At 37.4% G+C, this 21,138-nt stretch overlaps 3 gene segments (V, D, J or C); all 3 read right to left on the reverse strand.

Moving 5' to 3' along the window:
• Positions 1 to 8,193: 8,193 nt before the first annotated feature.
• Positions 8,194 to 9,149, reverse strand: LOC308686733 (Ig kappa chain V region 4135-like). The segment is given in 2 exons: positions 8,967 to 9,149; positions 8,194 to 8,879 (listed from the first exon to the last, which is right to left on the reverse strand).
• A 149-nt stretch (positions 9,150 to 9,298) lies between these two features.
• Positions 9,299 to 13,232, reverse strand: LOC308686732 (Ig kappa chain V region 4135-like). The segment is given in 2 exons: positions 12,139 to 13,232; positions 9,299 to 12,051 (listed from the first exon to the last, which is right to left on the reverse strand).
• A 4,425-nt stretch (positions 13,233 to 17,657) lies between these two features.
• LOC308686731 (Ig kappa chain V region 4135-like) lies at positions 17,658 to 21,053 on the reverse strand. The segment is given in 2 exons: positions 19,172 to 21,053; positions 17,658 to 19,084 (listed from the first exon to the last, which is right to left on the reverse strand).
• Positions 21,054 to 21,138: the final 85 nt, after the last annotated feature.

Genomic DNA, 21,138 nt, shown 5'->3' on the forward strand with positions numbered 1-21,138 from the left:
CATTTGGTCATTGATTGTGTGGGCCCCTTACCCCAGTCAAAATCAGGATGTGTTTATTTGTTTACCATCATGTGCCAGGCGACCCGCTATCCAGCTGCGTATGCTTTGAGGACCATTACTACAAGGTCTGTGGTGAAGTCATTGTCGCAGTTTATTTCAATATTTGGTCTTCCCAGAGTCATTCAAAGTGATCGGGGTTCAAATTTTACGTCAAAAACATTCGCAGCAGCTTTGAAACAGCTGCGTATCCAGCACAACTTGAGTAGTGCGTACCATGCGCAAAGTCAAGGGGTTTTGGAGAGGTTTCACGCCACTCTTAAGTCTCTATTGCGTGCATACTGCATTGAGATGAAACGGGAGTGGGAGGATGGTCTACCATGGCTATTGTTGGCGGCTAGAGCGGTTGTGCAAGAAAGCACCGGTTTTAGTCCCAATGAGTTGGTATTTGGTCACAAGGTTCGTACCCCATTGTCTGTATTGTCAAGTGAGCTGGATTCATCTGAACCACCCAAGAGTTTGTCCAGTTATGTGTATGGTTTCCGCCGCAGGTTACTTTTAGCATGTAAAATGGCAACTGAAAATTTGACTGATGCCCAAAGAAAAATGAAGCGAAATTATGACCGTAAAGCAGAAGCTCGTGTCTTTAGCCCAGGGGATCAGGTGGTGGCATTGTTGCCTATACCTGGTTCTCCTTTTGGTGCAAAGTATTCAGGGCCTTACAGTGTGGTTCGTCAAGTGTCAGAGACCAATTATGTGGTGGCTACGCCTGATCGTAGGCGAGCGACACAGTTATGTCATATCAATTTACTTAAGCCATATTATGCATCATCACAGTCACCTATTTGTAAGGGTGAATCGTCTGTCTTGGTCGTGGCAAGCACGTCTGTAGCTTCTCCAGAGTTAGAGGATGATGTGCAGGGCCCTGACGATTCCATGTTGCATGCTCGTCTCAATAATTCAGAGACGTTGGCCAAATTGGAGGGAGTTTTAGATCATTTGGATTTGCAACAGCAAGCAGAATTGAAAGCTTTAATCTTTGAATTTCCTTGTCTGTTCTCAGATACTCCGACCTGCACAACTTTACTCGAACATGACATAGAAGTCGGTGATGCAAAGCCAATCCGTCAGAGGTTTTACCGCACTGGTCCTGATAAGCGAAAAAGTCTGGATGATAGTGTCCAATATCTTCTGGAAAATGGTCTTGCTGTACAGTCGTACTCTAGCTGGGCTTCGCCCTGTTTGTTAGTCAAAAAACCTGATCATACGTACAGATTTTGCACGGATTACAGAAAAGTAAATAGTGTAACAAAACCAGACTCGTATCCATTACCTAGGATAGAAGATTGTGTTGATCAAGTCGGTGCGGCTCGTTATGTGAGCAAATTTGACTTGTTAAAAGGTTATTACCAGGTTCCTCTTACTCCTAGGGCACAAGAGATATCTGCCTTTATTACGCCGACAGGGCTCTACTCTTATACGAGAATGGCTTTTGGGTTGCGCAACGCCCCCTCCAGTTTCCAGCGGCTCATGAATCGAGTCGTTGCGGGACTGGAGGGGTGCGCTGTGTATATTGATGATGTGGTCTGTTATTCAGACACTTGGACAGTCCACCTTGCCCGCATACGTTCATTATTTGAGCGGTTTGCGGCTGCAAACCTCACTGTGAACTTAGCAAAGTGTGAGTTTGCTCAGGCTACAGTGGTGTATCTGGGAAAGGTGGTCGGACAGGGGAGCGTTCGGCCAGTGAGAGCAAAGGTCGTGGCCATTGATAAATTCCCACGTCCTACTACGAAGAAAGAATTAATGCGCTTCCTCGGTATGATAGGGTATTACAGGAATTTTTGCTGTAATTTTTCATCTGTCGTTGCTCCACTAACTAACCTGTTGAAGGGTTCAGTTAAATTCAATTGGACTGCAGATTGCCAACATGCATTTGAGAACGCCAAGTCTCTCCTGAGTTCTGCACCTGTCCTGGCTGCTCCTAGGCTGGAGGAGTCCTTCCAGCTGCAAGTGGATGCCAGCCAGGTAGGGGCAGGTGCCGTTCTTCTTCAAAAGGATGAGAATGGAATAGATAGACCAGTTTCCTATTTTTCTCGGAAATTTAATCGTCACCAATTTAACTATTCAACCATCGAAAAGGAGGCCCTGGCCCTTATTTGGGCACTCCAACATTTTGAGGTTTATGTTGGTGGTGGGTTACACCCTGTGGTGGTCTTCTCTGACTACAATCCTCTTACTTTCCTCTCTTCTCTTCAAAATACTAACCAGCGCCTTATGCGCTGGGCTCTTTTTCTACAGCCTTATAACCTGTCTATTATGCACATCAAGGGGTCCGACAACGTCATGGCCGATGCCTTGTCGCGGGCTCTTGATGATTGTTAAGGGGTGTCTATCTCTTCTCCGGTCTCTGGTTCTATTCTCTTGTCCCCTGTTTTTCCATTCTTAAATTGCTATCCAGGCGCCAGGATTTGCTGGGTGGGAAGGAGGGGGTGGGGGATTAGGTGAGCTGGGGGGTGAGTTTTGTCATTTCCAGTGGTGGCTGTTGTATTGAGGGTGTGGGTTAAGGGGGATTGAGAGTTTGGTTTAGTTTAACATTAGTCTTTCGGGGTAATTGGTTAAAAAGGGTAATGGATTTAGTCATTTATTGTTTTTGGGGGTATAATTGGGTTTGTTTCTGTTTCTAGTATTGATTAGGGGGAATGGTGTAACGAGTAGAATGTTGTTTTACAGAGTCCCATATGGGTCTCTGTTTTGTGGGGGGAGTGATGTCACGCCTGGCTTTGCCGTGCTGGGTGTGCTCACTTCACCATGAATAGAATATGTTTGGGCCGTCTCTCTCCCCCCAGTCTGAAGGGGGAGCTGTCTGTTTCGGTCCATCTGACAGTAGCTGATGGGCGGGACTGTTTAAAAGCATCTCCTGCCAGTTGTTCTCGCTCTGCTCTGGGCTGCGCATCTCTGCTCTGCTCTGGCCTCCTGGCTGGTAGCAGCACCGTCCTACTCCTTTTTGCCTTTTTTGCATTACACATAGTTAACATTTTACTGATCTGCACTACACTTCTGATTAGTTTTCTTTTGTTTCTCATTTACTGATTTGATACATTTATTGATTCAAATTATGATTTCATTGAATAATTTAATGTTCTAATAAATTACTTTTGAATTAACTTAACAAACGGTGTGGTCTCCCCTATGTCATTGCTACTGTGAGCCAGGTAATCGTGACAACAGTCACTCATTAACAGACACAAAACACAATCACTGAAGTGAGAACAGAGTAGAATATATATATATATATATATATATATATATATATATATATATATATATATATATATATATATATATATATATATATATATATTCTTAACATTTCATCTTCTACAATAGCCAAAATGTAAAAAAATTATATCATTCAGTTCTGAATAAATCTACAGGACAAACTTTAGTATATTAATCTGAATATCTGCTGTAAGAATATTTTTACTGTAGTTGGAGTGAAGCGTCGCTGTTAATCCCCAAATTTCACACCAAATCCATGTGTGTTCCTGCAGTTTATGAACAGACATGAGGATCATCACACACACGAGTCTCTGTCAGTCACTGAATAACTGAGTTTGATTGTGAGTTGGCGTCTGTCACAAACTGCTCTGAGACACGAAGGTTGAGGATCCAAATGCAGTTTTATTGTATGGGGCGCCGTTTGTAAAGCGGCTCACGCTGAAAATAACAGCAACATTTTTTCACATTTAGCTTCAAACAATGTTTAAAAAACTGGTATGAATTTTTGACGGTTACTTTTTAGCACATTTACAACAATATTTGTCAACTTAGAGATATTTTAAATAGTTAAATCTAATTATTAAATGTTACACCTAAATGTTAAATGTTAAATATAAATGCTAAATCTAAATCTAAATGTTAAATCTAAATGTTAGATCTAAATATAAATGTTGAATCTACATGTAAAATCTAAATCTAAATCTAAATGTTAAATCTAAATCTAAATGTTAAATCTAAATGTTAAATCTAAATCTAAATCTAAATCTAAATCTAAATCTTAAATCTAAATCTAAATGTTGAATCTACATGTTAAATCTAAATCTAAATGTTGAATCTACATGTTAAATCTAAATCTAAATCTAAATGTTAAATCTAAATTTTAAATCTAAATGTTAAATCTAAATCTAAATGTTGAATCTAAATGTTAAATCTAAATGTTGAATCTAAATGTTAAATCTAAATCTAAATGTTAAATCTAAATGTTGAATCTAAATGTTAAATCTAAATCTAAATGTTAAATCTAAATCTAAATGTTAAATCTAAATTTTAAATCTAAATGTTAAATCTAAATCTAAATGTTGAATCTAAATGTTGAATCTAAATGTTAAATCTAAATTTTAAATCTAAATGTTAAATCTAAATGTTAAATCTAAATCTAAATGTTAAATCTAAATGTTGAATCTAAATGTTAAATCTAAATCTAAATGTTAAATCTAAATCTAAATGTTAAATCTAAATTTTAAATCTAAATGTTAAATCTAAATCTAAATGTTGAATCTAAATGTTAAATCTAAATTTTAAATCTAAATGTTAAATCTAAATCTAAATGTTGAATCTAAATGTTTCGGGTGAAACTAAATATTTAACTAATATGCAAATTCAAAATGCCGGTAACCGGAAGTGCCAAAATAAAAGCTCGAGGAGGTCAGTGTGTGTTTATAGCATGGTTTATAGTGTCAAATAACGAATAAAAACCATCTCATCTGAGGAAATGGACTCTTGGACATGGATTATCGTGATAATAACTACCTAAAATAATAAACACGTTTGGAGAAACTGTATTTGAAGAGTAGGCTAGTGTCACTTTTATGAAAAGTGCGGGACTTATGACCTGTAGCCATAATAGCCAGCCACAAGGGGGCTCACTTAGACTGAATGTCATGTCATCACTCTGTCATCATCTCATCACGAAACTCTACAGTTACACATTCACTCATTACCCGCAGAGAGGCTTCATAGAATTTCATCCGGCGCTGCGTGTTCAGCTCCTCCGTCCACTCTCAGCCCCCATGACAGAAAAAAAAAAAAACACATCCAAGCGTCCAAGTGATCTGAGGGCGCGCGCGTTTCCTGGTGTGTGACGTGTGACGTGTGCGCGCTGCGCAAGCGCCGGAAAGCGCCGGAATTAAATGAGTTTTTTTTTTTTCTATCATGGGGGGGAAATGGTCATTTTTCCGCAGCGCCAGATGAAATTCTATGAAGCCTCTCTGCGGGTAAATAAGGGTTGATAGGTTAAAGAAGTATAGGAAAGTGTCAATGGTCCATTTCTGAGATAGGTGGCGGTAATGCACATATTTGTTTGCGATCCGCTGTAAAAAAAAAAACAAGAAGAAGAAAGCGCCAGAAGCGCGCGCGCCCTCAGATCACTTGGATGTGGTTGTGTACAAGAGGTAAAAACTATATAAATACTGTTCGTTTTCTCACACAAACCGCTCGTTTCGTATCTTAGGCCATCAATGTGTACTTACGATGGGGAATTGTTTAATTTGGACTTCACTGTGCATGCTCTTTGAGGTGGTGACCATAGACCTGCATTATATGACTGACAGACAAGAACGGTTTGACCTAAAAATATCAAAATTGAAACTACTGCGGAAACAAAGACACCTTCCTCTTGGATGCCCTTGAGGTAAGCTAAAACATACCAACATTTTATTTCAAAGTGAACTATCCCTTTAAGGAAAATGCCTCAAGAGGCTCGGGTGATTCTGTAGCCAAGATCGGCCCGTGATGCTGAACGTCCTCAAGACACTCGGCATCATGTATTTTTCTAATGTCAGGTTTATGCATCTTTTACTCTTTATCGCTGAGCATTTGATGTTTTATATTGATTATCTTTTAATTGATTATGTAATCGGCATGACACATTTACCTGACTAATAATTAATTGTTACATTTGGATTTATTCTGATTTACTCTGAAATGATTAACTCTGGTATTACATTAAGTCCATAACACCACAACTCTACACTCAGGTTAGTAACGGACTGACATCAGCCGAGGAGGAGCAGAGGAGCACGCCGACTGAAGATTCAGAGATCCGACTAACACATCGGCAAAGTCAATATATAGACTAATCTAAACAGGGTGAGCATTATTCTAACTAAGTGTACGTGTGAAACCACGACATAATTATACAAAGTTCCCATTAGAAGTAGTTAAGTTGGTCAGCTTAGTTCTAATGGTCGTGGCCTCTGGTTAGATATAATCTTACATTAATCAAAAGTGACTGAATTTCTAGATGAAGGATGTAATAGGAAACAGGAGACAAATATGATCACAATCAAAAAGGTCAAAAACTGATGAAGCTCCAGAAAGTGATGTTCAATAAGATCATATTGGGTCGTTTCTTCACCGTTGTGTGTGTGTGTGTGTGTGTGTGTGTGTGTGTGTGTGTGTGTGTGTGTGTGTGTGTGTGTGTGTGTGTGTGTGTGTGTTTGAGCAGCTGCAGTTTCAGTTCAGTCACTGTGACTCTGACTGACGGAGGTTTTTGTACGACTCTTTATCACTGTGTGAACACATAATCACTGTGGCGACTCTGACAGTAATAATGTCCAGCATCTTCAGTCTGGACTCCACTGATGGTCAGAGTGAAATCACTGTTAGATCCACTGCCACTGAATCTAGATGGAGTTCCTGACTGGAGGGTTTTTACATAACGAATCAGGAGTTTAGGAGCTTCTCCAGGTTTCTGTAAGTACCAGAATATACCTTCCTCCCCACCACTCCATCTGTACACATCTCTGCTGGTTTTACATTTGATATTCACAGTTCCTCCTGGTTGTTCTGCTGTTATTGAGGGACTCTGAGTGACGGTGATCTGTCCTCTACACTCTGAAACACAACAAGAAGAAAATACACTCAAAACTTTGACAATATACTTGAAGAAATGAATTAATATCAAACTTGTGCTCCACAAACCTTGAGCAAACGCTGTGAGAGTCCAGATGAAGATGATGATGAAGGTCATGTTGATGAAGATTGTTGTGTGTGTCAGTGATGAAGTGTTAAACTCACAGCACTATAAACACTCTCACACACTGAAGATCTGATCAATATGCAAACACACTCCACATCATTTACCTGAAGACAGCAGAAACTCTCTCATTATGTTTGTGCAACAGCTTTGTATAGATGTTTATTCACTTGTTGCATTATTTTGGGCTGAGCTAAAACACAATAATGAGTGATTTGATGAAGACACTAAATGTTCTTGATTGACTGTAATAGTGGAGAACAGCTGCGTTCAGCAGAGAGACGGAGGAGAGAAACACCTGTTGTTTGAGCATCGGTAACTCAGTGTTTGTTTGTTCTTTATCTCTCAACATTTGAGACATGGTTTCCACATTTGTCTGCTAGAAATATAACTCACTTGGACATGTACAACACAATCACAGATTATGTGAGTTATTGTCAAACACAAAGAGGTCGTTGTTGAGACATAACCCTGTCCTGTTGAAACTCAGGCTGGGGATCGATGGAACAATGAGAGATAATTTACTGAAATAAGATCCACACAATCTAAATGTGTGCAAGAATGTTTTTGAAGAACAAAGAATGTTAAGTTTTGAATAAAATCAACAATTTTAAGTAACAAAAGATTTATTGTATTTTTTAAGGACTTCAAATTTAGCACAAAAACAACTGTGTGTGTGTTTGTGTGTGTGATCATGTGTGTGTGTTCTCAATTCCTGTCACACAACAGTTCAGTCACTAGCTATGGTGCCATCCTCCTATTTTATGTGAATTTTGGGATTGACTATTTTGATATTGAAATTCACAAACTAATTCACAGAGTGCAATGCGCCTATAAAATACCTAGGAAAGATATTCCATATTTCATAATTTCAGTAAACTATCCACATATTAAAATAATAGCTGATACATTCAAAGTCTCATATTTAAATAAAATAAACTCATATATCCTAAAACCCCTTAAATGTCTCTGATCGCCCATAAACACTGATCTCAGTAAAACTGCAGTATTTTATCTTGTAAAAATAACAGTGAAGTTTCCACACAATGAAGCGCTTTATTTCAGTGTTGAGCAATAACATCTTTATGAATGTTTAAGTGTGTTTGACTCGAGACTGAAGTGTTGCTGTGAGAGATCTGTCTTCTGCTCATGTGAGACTCAGACGCATCGCTGGATTCATAATTAATGCGTCCAGAAAACAGTGAATGGTCACAGACAGACTGATTGTGGGACGGTGGAGCGTCTGATCATGTTAAATACGGTTTCTCTCTTTCACTGAATCAGTTCATCTGTGACTCTTGTACATGATGATCTAAACAGCAGCTTTATGGAAGATGATTAATAAACTAGTCAAGCAACAACATGTTTATGATTCACTTTACAGTATGAGTGTATGATTAAGAAGAAAAAATGTGTGTGTGTGTGTGTGTGTGTGTGTGTGTGAGCAGCTGCAGTTTCAGTTCAGTCACTGTGACTCTGACTGACGGAGGTTTTTGTACGACTCTTTATCACTGTGTGAACCACTGAATGCTCTCAGGCCAGTATAAACTCTGACAGTAATAATGTCCAGCATCTTCAGTCTGGACTCCACTGATGGTCAGAGTGAAATCTCTGTTAGATCCACTGCCACTGAATCTAGATGGAGTTCCTGACTGGAGGCGGTTTGTTATATAAATCAGGAGTTTAGGAGCTTCTCCAGGTTTCTGTAAGTACCAGGCTAAGAAATCTCCATTACTATTCCAGTGCACATCTCTGCTGGTTTTACATTTGATATTCACAGTTCCTCCTGGTTGTTCTGCTGTTATTGAGGGACTCTGAGTGACGGTGATCTGTCCTCTACACTCTGAAACACAACAAGAAGAAAATACACTCAAAACTTTGACAATATACTTGAAGAAATGAATTAATATCAAACTTGTGCTCCACAAACCTTGAGCAAACGCTGTGAGAGTCCAGATGAAGATGATGATGAAGGTCATGTTGATGAAGATTGTTGTGTGTGTCAGTGATGAAGTGTTAAACTCACAGCACTATAAACACTCTCACACACTGAAGATCTGATCAATATGCAAACACACTCCACATCATTTCCCTGAAGACAGTCACTCATTAACAGACACAAAACACAATCACTGAAGTGAGAACAGAGTAAAAATTGTTTTTCATATTTGATCTTCTACAATAGGCAAGATGTTAAAAATTACAGAATTCAATTTAGTTCTGAATAAATCTACAAGACCAACTTCAGTATATGAACCTGAATATCTGCTGTGAGAATATTTTTACTGTGAGGAGCAGAGGAGCACGCCGACTGAAGTTTCAGAGATCTGACTAACACATCGGCAAAGTCAATGTATACTCAGAACTGTAGAGGTTAATAATGGGTTTAGCGTTTAGTGGCCATTTCCATAACACCAAAAAGGAGGACACTTTGCGGCATTTAGTGAGGCAAGAATAATTGCATAGGACTATGGTGTACTTGCAACTACAATACAATTTTGTCCATTATATCGATGGTATCATGATACAGTGATTCTGAAATAGTCTATTCGTTGCCAGAGAATTTGATCTACGATATATCGTAATGTAGACCTATGTGTAACAGAAGTGGCAAAAAAGTGTTTGTTCACAGTATTTGTATTTATTCAAGACATTGTGATGTCTGTTTCAAAAACTGACCACTGAGATGAACCTGTCTTGCAAAGTGCGCAGTGCCTGAAAACATAACATTTCTGGACTTCTGGAAATAACAGAAATACTTAAACAAATAATGAATGCGAAAATGAATTAAATATACATTTCAGTTCTTAAAGAAGTTCCCCCTTCTGCAGCAGCTCAGGCGACACCAGCTCCTCTAGGGTCATCATGGCCAAATTCGTGCTCTTTTGTCCATTCCGAATTAAATGAGGTCTGACGTTTCGGCATGTTAACGTTATGATATGAGGTAGCCAGCACGTGGACTCCATGACGTGGAGGCTTGTTAACGTTTTTAACCCATGATATATCAGATATTTTTCTGACAGCGCTTTCAGCCAATCGTTTGTTTGGCCAGAGATCTTACGCTGCTGCGTCCCAATAAAGATTCTAGAGCTGGGGTTTTTAGGCCGATTCAGCGCAACTCCAAAAATGAGTGTCAGGCTTGAGGCTGCGCCGGACAGGGGGCTTAAAATCCGGACGTATGGCCACCAACAGAGTGTTGTTAGACCAGTCTAAACAGGGTGAGCATTATTCTAACTAAGTGTACGTGTGAAACCACGGCATAATTATACAAAGTTCCCATTAGAAGTACCCTTACGAAAAAGAAGTTTATTCATGTGTGCTATTAGTATACTTCTTTTAATCTAAAAATAAGAAAGTATACTTTCAGTCTACTTTTTATGTACTTCTCAGAAATATACTTTATGTACTTCTGAGAAATATACTTCAAATTGCAGTTAAGTATACTTGACTTATACTGACAGAGAAGTCTAGTATATGTGGCCTATACTTGTTGATCGAGATATACTTAAAAGTATAATTAAGTATTCTAAGTATTCTTGGCTTGTACTTGTGTTTACTATTTTGATTGAGTAGCTTATTAATTATTTTTTTTTAAACATAATATTACACACCATCTTATAAACTAACATGTTCAGGTTTATATAGTAACAAGCTTTTGGGTGGAATAGTTTATAGAGTAAATAAAATAAGCATGGAAAATAAGTTTATTCAAGTGTTCTATTAGTATACTTCTTTTCAACTAAAAATAAGAAAGTATACTTTCAGTCTACATTTGATGTACTTCTCAAAAATATACTTTATGTACTTCTCAGAAATATACTTAATTACACTTAAGTGTACTTGACTTATACTGAGAGAAAAGTCCAAGTATATTTGGCCAGTACTTGTTCTCAATCTTTTGATCGGGATATACTTAAAAGTTTAATTATTCAAAGTATACTTGGCTTGTAGTTGTGTTAACTCTTTTGATCGAGTAGCCTATTAAATATACTTTTTTTACATAGTTTTTCATATACAGTCTTATGAAACTTTGTTTGAAAATATTGATTAAAATAATGATATAAAACAGATATGTTTCTAATTCTGCATATCTGAATTTTTGGGTAGGCTAGTCCACTGGTGCACATAGGAATTTACTCTAATTCTACTTTACTCTTTCCCACCATTGACTGAATTTTCCAGCTATCCATGTTTTCACTGTTATATGATAGGGGGCGCTATGACACATCTTCTAGTACAGAATATCCGGATCAAAACACAGGAGAAGAAGAAGCTGAAACAAGTAATAGAAGATTGCTCACTCAAATGTAAAATAATGTGATCATCAAACATTAAACGGCTTGTAAATCAAAACTACTTAATGTTTCCAAATGAAATGAAGCGTAGGCCTAACCCATGAAGAGAAAACGACTGAAGCTGTGGGGGTGTTGCACTCTAAGATCTATTATTAATAAAAGGCGGCAACTATAGAGCAAACTGAAATCACTCAGATCGCAAATGTGTCACTGATCTATAAGAGCACAACATCTCTTTCTGAACTCTATAATTATTAAGAGTGTCAGATTATTTTATATGGTTTTATTTCAGATTCAAGTGTGACGATGTTATTTCAGATCCTCCTTTGAGCAGCTGCAGTTTCAGTTCAGTCACTGTGACTCTGACTGACGGAGGTTTTTGTACGACTCTTTATCACTGTGTGAACCATTGAATGCTCTCAGGCCAGTATAAACTCAGACAGTAATAATGTCCAGCATCTTCAGTCTGGACTCCACTGATGGTCAGAGTGAAATCACTGTTAGATCCACTGCCACTGAATCTAGATGGAGTTCCTGACTGACGGGTGTTTGCTCTATAAATCAGGAGTTTAGGAGCTTCTCCAGGTTTCTGTAAGTACCAGGATAAATAATTTCCATTGTACACATCTCTGCTGGTTTTACATTTGATATTCACAGTTCCTCCTGGTTGTTCTGCTGTTATTGAGGGACTCTGAGTGACGGTGATCTGTCCTCTACACTCTGAAACACAACAAGAAGAAAATACACTCAAAACTTTGACAATATACTTGAAGAAATGAATTAATATCAAACTTGTGCTCCACAAACCTTGAGCAAACGCTGTGAGAGTCCAGATGAAGATGATGATGAAGGTCATGTTGATGAAGATTGTTGTGTGTGTCAGTGATGAAGTGTTAAACTCACAGCACTATAAACACTCTCACACACTGAAGATCTGATCAATATGCAAACACACTCCACATCATTTCCCTGAAGACAGAAGATACACTCACACTATGTTTGTGCAACAGCTTTGTATAGATGTTTATTTACTTGCTGCATTATTTTGGGCTGAGCTAAAACACAATAATGAGTGATTTGATGAAGACACTAAATGTTCTTGATTGACTGTAATAGTGGAGAACAGCTGCATTCAGCAGAGAGACGGAGGAGAGAAACACTGTTGTTTGAGCGTCGGTAACTCAGTGTTTGTTTGTTCTTTATCTCTCAAAATTTGAGACATGGTTTCCACATTTGTCTGCTAGAAATATAACTCACTTGGACATGTACAACACAATCACAGATTATGTGAGTTACTGTCAAACACAAAGAGGTCGTTGTTGAGACATAACCCTGTCCTGTTGTAACTCAGGCTGGGGATCGATGGAACAATGAGAGATAATTTACTGAAATAAGATCCACACAATCTAAATGTGTGCAAGAATGTTTTTGAAGAACAAAGAATAATCAGTTTTGAATAAAGTCAACAATTTTAAGTAACAAAAAATGTATTGTATTTTTTTGAGGACTTCAAATTTAGCACAAAAACAACTGCTGTGTGTGTTTGTGTGTGTGATCATGTGTGTGTGTTCTCAATTCCTGTCACACAACAGTTCAGTCACTAGCTATGGTGCCATCCTCCTATTTTATGTGAATTTTGGGATTGACTATCACATAAAAAAAACGTTGGATGGAAATGTCGAGATGAACATCAATTCTAAAAATGTGCAGAAAAAATCGTATGTGCTCGACTGAGGTGATGATGTTTTTATCCGATAAGAAGACATGCACATAAACTATAATGGAAACATATTCATAAATCCCTCAATGTGCAACAAAAACTCACATGATTTTGTCTTAACAGGGAATGTGATTGATAACTGGAATCATCTTAAGGGTTTGGTTGTAATATTTTTAATGAACTGTTAAAACTATCCTCACCGCAAACAGCCGTAACATAGCTAACTGTTTTAGCATGTGGGTTTGAAGTTATGAGTGTAAAGCATCAAATTAAACTAGAGAAATATCTACTTTAGATTATGCAAGTCAAATGATCTACAATACAATGATTGTTCGGCAAAAAATAATCTTTATAAAAATAATCATTTTTTACTTTTCCTCCTGAAAAATTGTTTTTGGTCATAAAACGTACAATGTTGATCACAGTCACATGATGCGGTGTGTGATATTGATGACATCACCATAGCTCTGACGTGTCAAACTGACCCAGTGTTACAACTCCGGTCTCCCCTAAATGTGAAATGAAGCTCTTGGGGTTTGAACATGATCTGCTCTATTCTGAGACCATCACAATCACTAAACCTGACAATGCAAATGAGATTTTCACCTCAAACTCACAGTTTCACTCTTTTACTGGTTCAACGCTCTGAACTGGAGCAGTTTCACTTCTGCTGATGGAGGGATGAGACCGTTATGAAGTTTGAGTGGTAGATTATATGACTTGTATGACTTATATAACGTAATGAGACTCTTCACTGGTAGATCACGTGTGACTGGACTAGAGGAGTAAATGTAGATGTTGATCTGATTCAATTCACGATTCATAGGTTTTTGATTATTTTTAAGAAAGATTTCTTTCTTATTCACTATGATATATTTTGAATTGAAATTCACAAACTAATTCACAGAGTGCAGATAAGTTTTCAATTTAAGAAGATAAGTTTTCAATTTAGATTTAAAAATAGCAATTGAAGGTGCAAGGCAATTGGGTCCATAGACGAGGGGCGGCAACAGCAAAGGCTCTATCTCCCTTAGATGTTAGACAGGAGCGAGGGATAGATAAAAGAGCCCCGTCTGAAGATCTTAAAGATCTAGTGGATGACAGAGGAGCAAGACGATCTCTTAAGATATAATGGAGCTTGATCATTAAGAGCTTTAAAAACATATATAAGATATAATGGAGCATTAATAATGGAGAGCTTTAAAAACAAACAACAGAATTTTAAACTGAATTCAAATGGATCGGGAGCAAATGAAGCGAAGCTATAATTGGGGTGACATGATCGTATTTCTTTGTCCCGGTCAGCAGCCTTGCAGCATTTTGCACCATCTGGAGGCGTGCAAGTGATGATTGAGGAAGACCCAAATACAATGAATTACAGTAGTCTAAGCGTGAGGTAATAAAAGCATGAATAACCTTCTCCAAGTCTTGGAATGACAAAAATGATTTAAGTTTGGAAATTGACCACAATTGATCAAAACTATTCTTTACAACAGAATTAATTTGTTTAGATAAACATAATTCTGAGTCAAGATTGACTCCAAGGTTCCTGACCTGAGAGGAAACTGAGGGGAAATGGTTACCCAGCTCCTTAATAATAGGGCCAAAAACAATAATTTCTGATTTGTCCTCATTAAGTTGGAGAAAGTTAATTGATAACCATTCCTTAATGTCCCGGATGCAATCCATCAAGGTCTGAATGTAACCGCCAGCTTTCAACGGCAGATACAGCGGTGTATCATCGGCATAAAAATGGAATAAAACATTGTGCTTCTTAATAATTTCCCCCAACGGACGCATATATAAGGTTAAAAAGAAGTGGACCCAGAATAGAGCCCTGAGGTACTCCACTAATAATAGCAGCAGAAGATGAAGAGAACTTGCCTATCTCCACAGAAAAAGACTTGTCTTTAAGATATGATCTAAACCACTGTAAGGCTAATACAGAATAAATGCTCTAAACACCTAAGAAGAATATTATGGTCTACAGTATCAAAGGCAGCTGTAAGATCAAGTAAGATCAATACAGCATTTTTACCAGCATCAACTGTAAGTAAAATGTTATTAATCACTTTTAGCAAGACAGACTCTGTGCTTTGATGGGCAGTAAAACCAGATTGAAAAGGTTGTAATAACTTGGCTGCATTTAAAAACAAGTTCAATTGAGACAGCACAACTTTATCTAAAAGTTTTGATAAAAATGATTATTTAAGACAGGCCGATAAATATTAAAGCAACCCTCATCCAGACCTGTTTCTTAAGCAGAGGCTGAACAACCGCATGCTTAAACTATTTAGAACTAGATGAATTAATCAACACTTGGACGCTGGGGCCAATAGGAAAAGCTGCTTTTAATCTCTGATGGAATAGTGAGAGATTGAGTGGGGTGGTAGTTATCTTTGTAAACTCCACCCTCTGGCCCAAAAACCGGTGTCGTGGTCGAAGGGAATTCAGCGTGTATGTGAATTCAGGCGCTTCTGGAAAAATCACTTTAATTTATTAAACACTCTCAGAAAAAAAGGTACAAAAGCTGTCACTGGGACAGTACAGTACCCTTCAAAAGGGTTCTAATATGTACCATTTAGGTACTAATATGTACACGTTTGGTACCAATATGTACCTTTGAGGGACTTATATGCACTCTTTAGGTACAAAGGTGTACCTTTTGAAAAGGATACCGCCACAGTGACAGCTTTTGTACCTTTTTTTCGGAGAGTGAACAGTTGATTTCTAATTTTAATTCTGACTCCATGAATAATTTAATCTGACTTCAAATTTAAGTGACTCTTTGTTTTTTCAAATTTTCTATCTTAACAGCTGATCCTCAGATTAGTTGTGATTTAATTTAGAACAAGGATTATTCTGGGCATCTCATAATCTCAAATATTCATTCATTAAGGACCCGGTGTCGCTTTGAGACGTCACGTCGCAAATGTGCGCTCACGATCACAAACTAGCCAGTCCTGAAATAGTCAGAGGATGCAGTGCAACTACTTTACCCTAAGCGGCCTCTCACTGCTGACTCATAACAAAGGTGTAATTTTTTTTTAATATTTGCGAGCTTGCAACGTGCTAAGTCAGTGATAGTCAGAAATCGGAAGGTCTCCTTAATGATGTGCCCCATGCTCCATTCATAGTGCCTTCGGTTTGATCTATCCTGGACAGAGACAGAGAGATGAACAACCATATGAGAATAGATAAACCAACAATTATCTAAAATAATGATCAAAATCATTTCTTATCATTTCTGAAATTAAGTTCATTTTTGTGTTTCTTCACTGTTGAGTGTGAGAGTGTGTGAGCAGCTGCAGTTTCAGTTCAGTCACTGTGACTCTGACTGACGGAGGTTTTTGTACGACTCTTTATCACTGTGTGAATGTACGATCACTCCCACAATTACTATAAGAATTTGCTCTGCAATGGAAACTCTGACAGTAATAATGTCCAGCATCTTCAGTCTGGACTCCACTGATGGTCAGAGTGAAATCACTGTTAGATCCACTGCCACTGAATCTAGATGGAGTTCCTGACTCGAGGCGGTCTGCATAACGAATCAGGAGTTTAGGAGCTTCTCCAGGTTTCTGTAAGTACCAGAATATATAATGAGCTCTACTGTAATAAACATCACTGCTGGTTTTACATTTGATATTCACAGTTCCTCCTGGTTGTTCTGCTGTTATTGAGGGACTCTGAGTGACGGTGATCTGTCCTATACACTCTGAAACACAACAAGAAGAAAATCACCAGAATAAATGAATGATCTTTGCTAAAACAAGTAAATGTAAAGTAGTAAATGCAGTGAAAGTGAGTGTCACCGTTGAGGAGCAGCAGCAGAGAGCAGAAGATCAGTGTGTGTGTCCTCATCTTTACTGGGAATGAGTGAAACTGAAGGACAGAGATGTTGGATGAACAGTCTGACTGACAGACGCTGATATTGAGCTTCAGTCTCAGGGGTGGGACACAAATTCAAAGCCGTTTCCTCTCAAATGAGTCTCAGTCACGACAGAAGAGCAGAAATGAGGAATATGACAATGTTCAGAAGTTCATTTTCCCTCATCAAACACTCAATAATAGTTTGTTTCTCTGTGATTCACTCTTGGCAGAAAACTGGATGTCGGCAGTAAATAATCAAATCAGTTTAAAAATAATAATTATTAATTATTATTATTTTTAATCTAAGGTGGAAACAGGCTTGAATATTTCTTTTTCTGATCTGTCGTCTGCTCTGCTTTGTGTGTTTCATACACAACTGTATGAGTGCTTTATCATTCAGTCATAATTTTATTACAATTCAATCAACATAGTTTGAAATAAAATAATAACTTCATGTGTTTGAGTCCATTTGTCTTGTTTTCATTTCAGGTCTTTCATTGGATCAGGGCTTTTGCTCACATATTAATAAACTTCAGCGAAGCATTAAAACACCTGCAGATTCATGATGAACCTCACAGAGATTATGATATAGATTGAAGATAAACATGGGGAAGCGAAATAAACCTAAAATTCTTGGGACAGCAGCATGTGTCCAAATTTTAATCTTAACCGTTCTATTTCATCAGAAACGATCTGTAAACAGGGCTTTAAGTGTAAAATACCGAACTTGTCCTTTAATGTCAGTAAGTTAAGGGGTGTATAATGCCCTTTTCACAAGATGTAAAATAAGTCTCTGATGTCCCCAGAGTGTGTGTGTGTGAAGTTTTAGCTCAAAATACCCCACAGATATTTTTATAGCATGTTAAAATCATCACTGTTTGAGGGTGAGCAAAAACACACCGTTGCAAATGAGCTGCTGCTCCCGGCACAGGGGGCGGAGCTTCAAGAGCTGGTGTGTGTGTGTGTGTTAGCAGTTCCAAAAATTTCAAAAACGTTAGAAAAGTGAAATCATAAATAAATGTATTAATAAAGTAATAATTCCAGCGCTCAATAGGAGGGAGAGGCTTAGATATGTATTCGACTTATTGATCAGTGCAGAAATAGACCGCTTTCTATGAAACCAGTGTTTTCATCATTTAAGTAGCCTATATTAAAATAATATGGTAAGAAATGCCAGTTTCCAATATCATGACGCTGTTCATCACTCACACTAACAAATCAACGCATTTCATCGAAAATATCAACGCATTGTGCAGCATATTGCTGTAAAACCCACTGAGGAAAACCTTTCAGAGGTGAGAATTGTGTTTATATGTAGAACTCAATAAGCAATATCCATATCCAGAATTATCACATTAATGATCAAATAAATGCTGTGAAAAAATGTGTGTGTGTGTGTGTGTGTGTGTGTGAGAACATACATTTACATGGGAACATGTATGTTCAATATATGTACACAATAATTAATAATATTTTAATTTTTTTATATAGCCATGGTCAATGCATATATTGCAGTATATTGAAGAATATAAGCACTACTGTAGTTTCCCATATATGGAAATGTATTAAATGTAATATATAGCATTATATTTTACAGTATATTCCCATATATTTTTGTTCTGTAAGGGCAGGGACACTGGTGGGCTTTGTCTAGTTGTTTCTCTCAGCGTATGCTTTTATTTCTGACCTCTATAATCTAATAAAGAGTTTAATTTAGATGGTTTTATTTCAGATGCAAGTGTGACGATGTTATTTCAGATCCTCCTTTGAGCAGCTGCAGTTTCAGTTCAGTCACTGTGACTCTGACTGACGGAGGTTTTTGTACGACTCTTTATCACTGTGTGAACCACCGAATGCTCTCAGGCCAGTATAAACTCTGACAGTAATAATGTCCAGCATCTTCAGTCTGGACTCCACTGATGGTCAGAGTGAAATCACTGTTAGATCCACTGCCACTGAATCTAGATGGAGTTCCTGACTGGAGGGTGTTGGCATAATAAATCAGGAGTTTAGGAGCTTCTCCAGGTTTCTGTAAGTACCAGGATAAACAATTTCCATTGTACACATCTCTGCTGGTTTTACATTTGATATTCACAGTTCCTCCTGGTTGTTCTGCTGTTATTGAGGGACTCTGAGTGACGGTGATCTGTCCTCTACACTCTGAAACACAACAAGAAGAAAATACACTCAAAACTTTGACAATATACTTGAAGAAATGAATTAATATCAAACTTGTGCTCCACAAACCTTGAGCAAACGCTGTGAGAGTCCAGATGAAGATGATGATGAAGGTCATGTTGATGAAGATTGTTGTGTGTGTCAGTGATGAAGTGTTAAACTCACAGCACTATAAACACTCTCACACACTGAAGATCTGATCAATATGCAAACACACTCCACATCATTTCCCTGAAGACAGTCACTCATTAACAGACACAAAACACAATCACTGAAGTGAGAACAGAGGAAAAATAGAAAGTTTTTCATAATATTTGATCTTCTACAATAGTCAAAATGTTAAAAATGCTATTAAATTCAGTTCTGATTACAGACCAACTTCAGTATTAATCTGAATCTCTGCTGTGAGCAGATTTAAATTTGAGCAACAGTGAGACATTTAAGATTATTTACACTTTTACCAATAATTGGAATATATATATATTTTAAATATACTTTGCTACGAGTATTTTTCTAATAATCTGTTAGTCTGCCTTTACATTGCTTTAATGTGTAATAATTGTAACATGTCACATCCATGCGGAGTGAATCCAGCATTTAATATAGCCTCGGGCGATGACGTCATCGGCGCGCACCCGCGACGCGAGGCTATAAATAGATGAGCCACAGGTGCATCATCAGGATATTTCGTCATCAGAGGCCATTCTGTGTATGTGTGCGTCAGAAGCATCTCTAACTCTCTATCTGCTACAGATCTTGCTAGGAGTTAGTTTTCAACTGGCAGTGTGCAGAATTTTCTCTTTTTCTCTCTTAGTAAGTGCTGTGTTCCTCCATGTTCTCGTCCTATGTTAGAACTGGATACACACACTTACTTCTTTGTTTGTTTGGGGATAGAGCATGCTGCCCTTTCGTTTGAGCATGGTGATTGCGAGCACAGTGAATGTTCACATACACAAAAGAAATATATTTGAAATATATTTTGAAAATATATTTTTGGAATATATGCAAATATTTGAAATTGGCCCAATAAATATAGTTTAGTTAAATATATGTAAATATATTTTCATATATGTTTAACTTTTGCAAATTGTTTCATTTGAAATATATTTTGAAATTTAAAAAGTTAACATTTTCACAAACAAACAACATATTTTCTAGATAGACCACTTCAGCCATGGATGTGGGCATGGGAGAGCAGTGTTTTACCACTTTCCCCACTGGTCAAGGACCGAACCGGCAACCCTTCGGTTACAAGCCCAAAGCCCTAACCAATAAGCCAAGGCTGCCCCTTTACTGACTTTATTGGCCTAAAATGACAATTTTATGTAGGAAATAACACACAGAATGCAGAGTTTTTCCCCCTATTTTTACAGAATTGAATACAGTTATTTAATAGTGTGTGTATGCAGCGTTAGACACTGAGTTCTATCTATTGTTTAAGTGCACTTCACTGTTGGAGTGTCACTTATACTTGCATCATAAATATTGTGCATATTTTCAATATTTAAATGACTTCAGGAAAGATGTCAATAAAACAACAATAAATCTAATAATTGCACTTAGTGTTAGGTACGTGCCACCTAATATGGCCTAATAGTCCTAGGAAAGCAACTATCTGTTATTTTACATTGCAGTCATTTAAATGTAAGTACAGCATTAATTACAGCTGTGTGTCATAATACAGTAGTGAAATATGGTAGCCTACGGTTGTGTATTGGGGAAAAGGTAGAGGAATTACTATGATCAAAATACATTTTCGACCCTTCTTTAGCAAGCTTAACATTTTATGACCATATATTTACATTACAATTATTACATTATAAATGTAAATATATTTCACACTTAACATCATATATTTTTGTTATATTTCAGAATATATTTCAAAATGATAAATATAAGTGAACAACAATGCAAATATATTTCAATGTATTTGGAATATATGCCACATATATTTTTGACACTTTAAAATATATTTCAATATTTTTTTTTTTCTGTATGGGTTCACAGTTAATGCTTTGCTTATTTCAAAGGGGTAG

Source organism: Scardinius erythrophthalmus (genome assembly GCF_964197995.2).
Source record: "Scardinius erythrophthalmus genome assembly, contig: HAP1_SCAFFOLD_709, whole genome shotgun sequence".
In the NCBI taxonomy this organism is placed as follows: Eukaryota; Metazoa; Chordata; class Actinopteri; order Cypriniformes; family Leuciscidae; genus Scardinius; species Scardinius erythrophthalmus.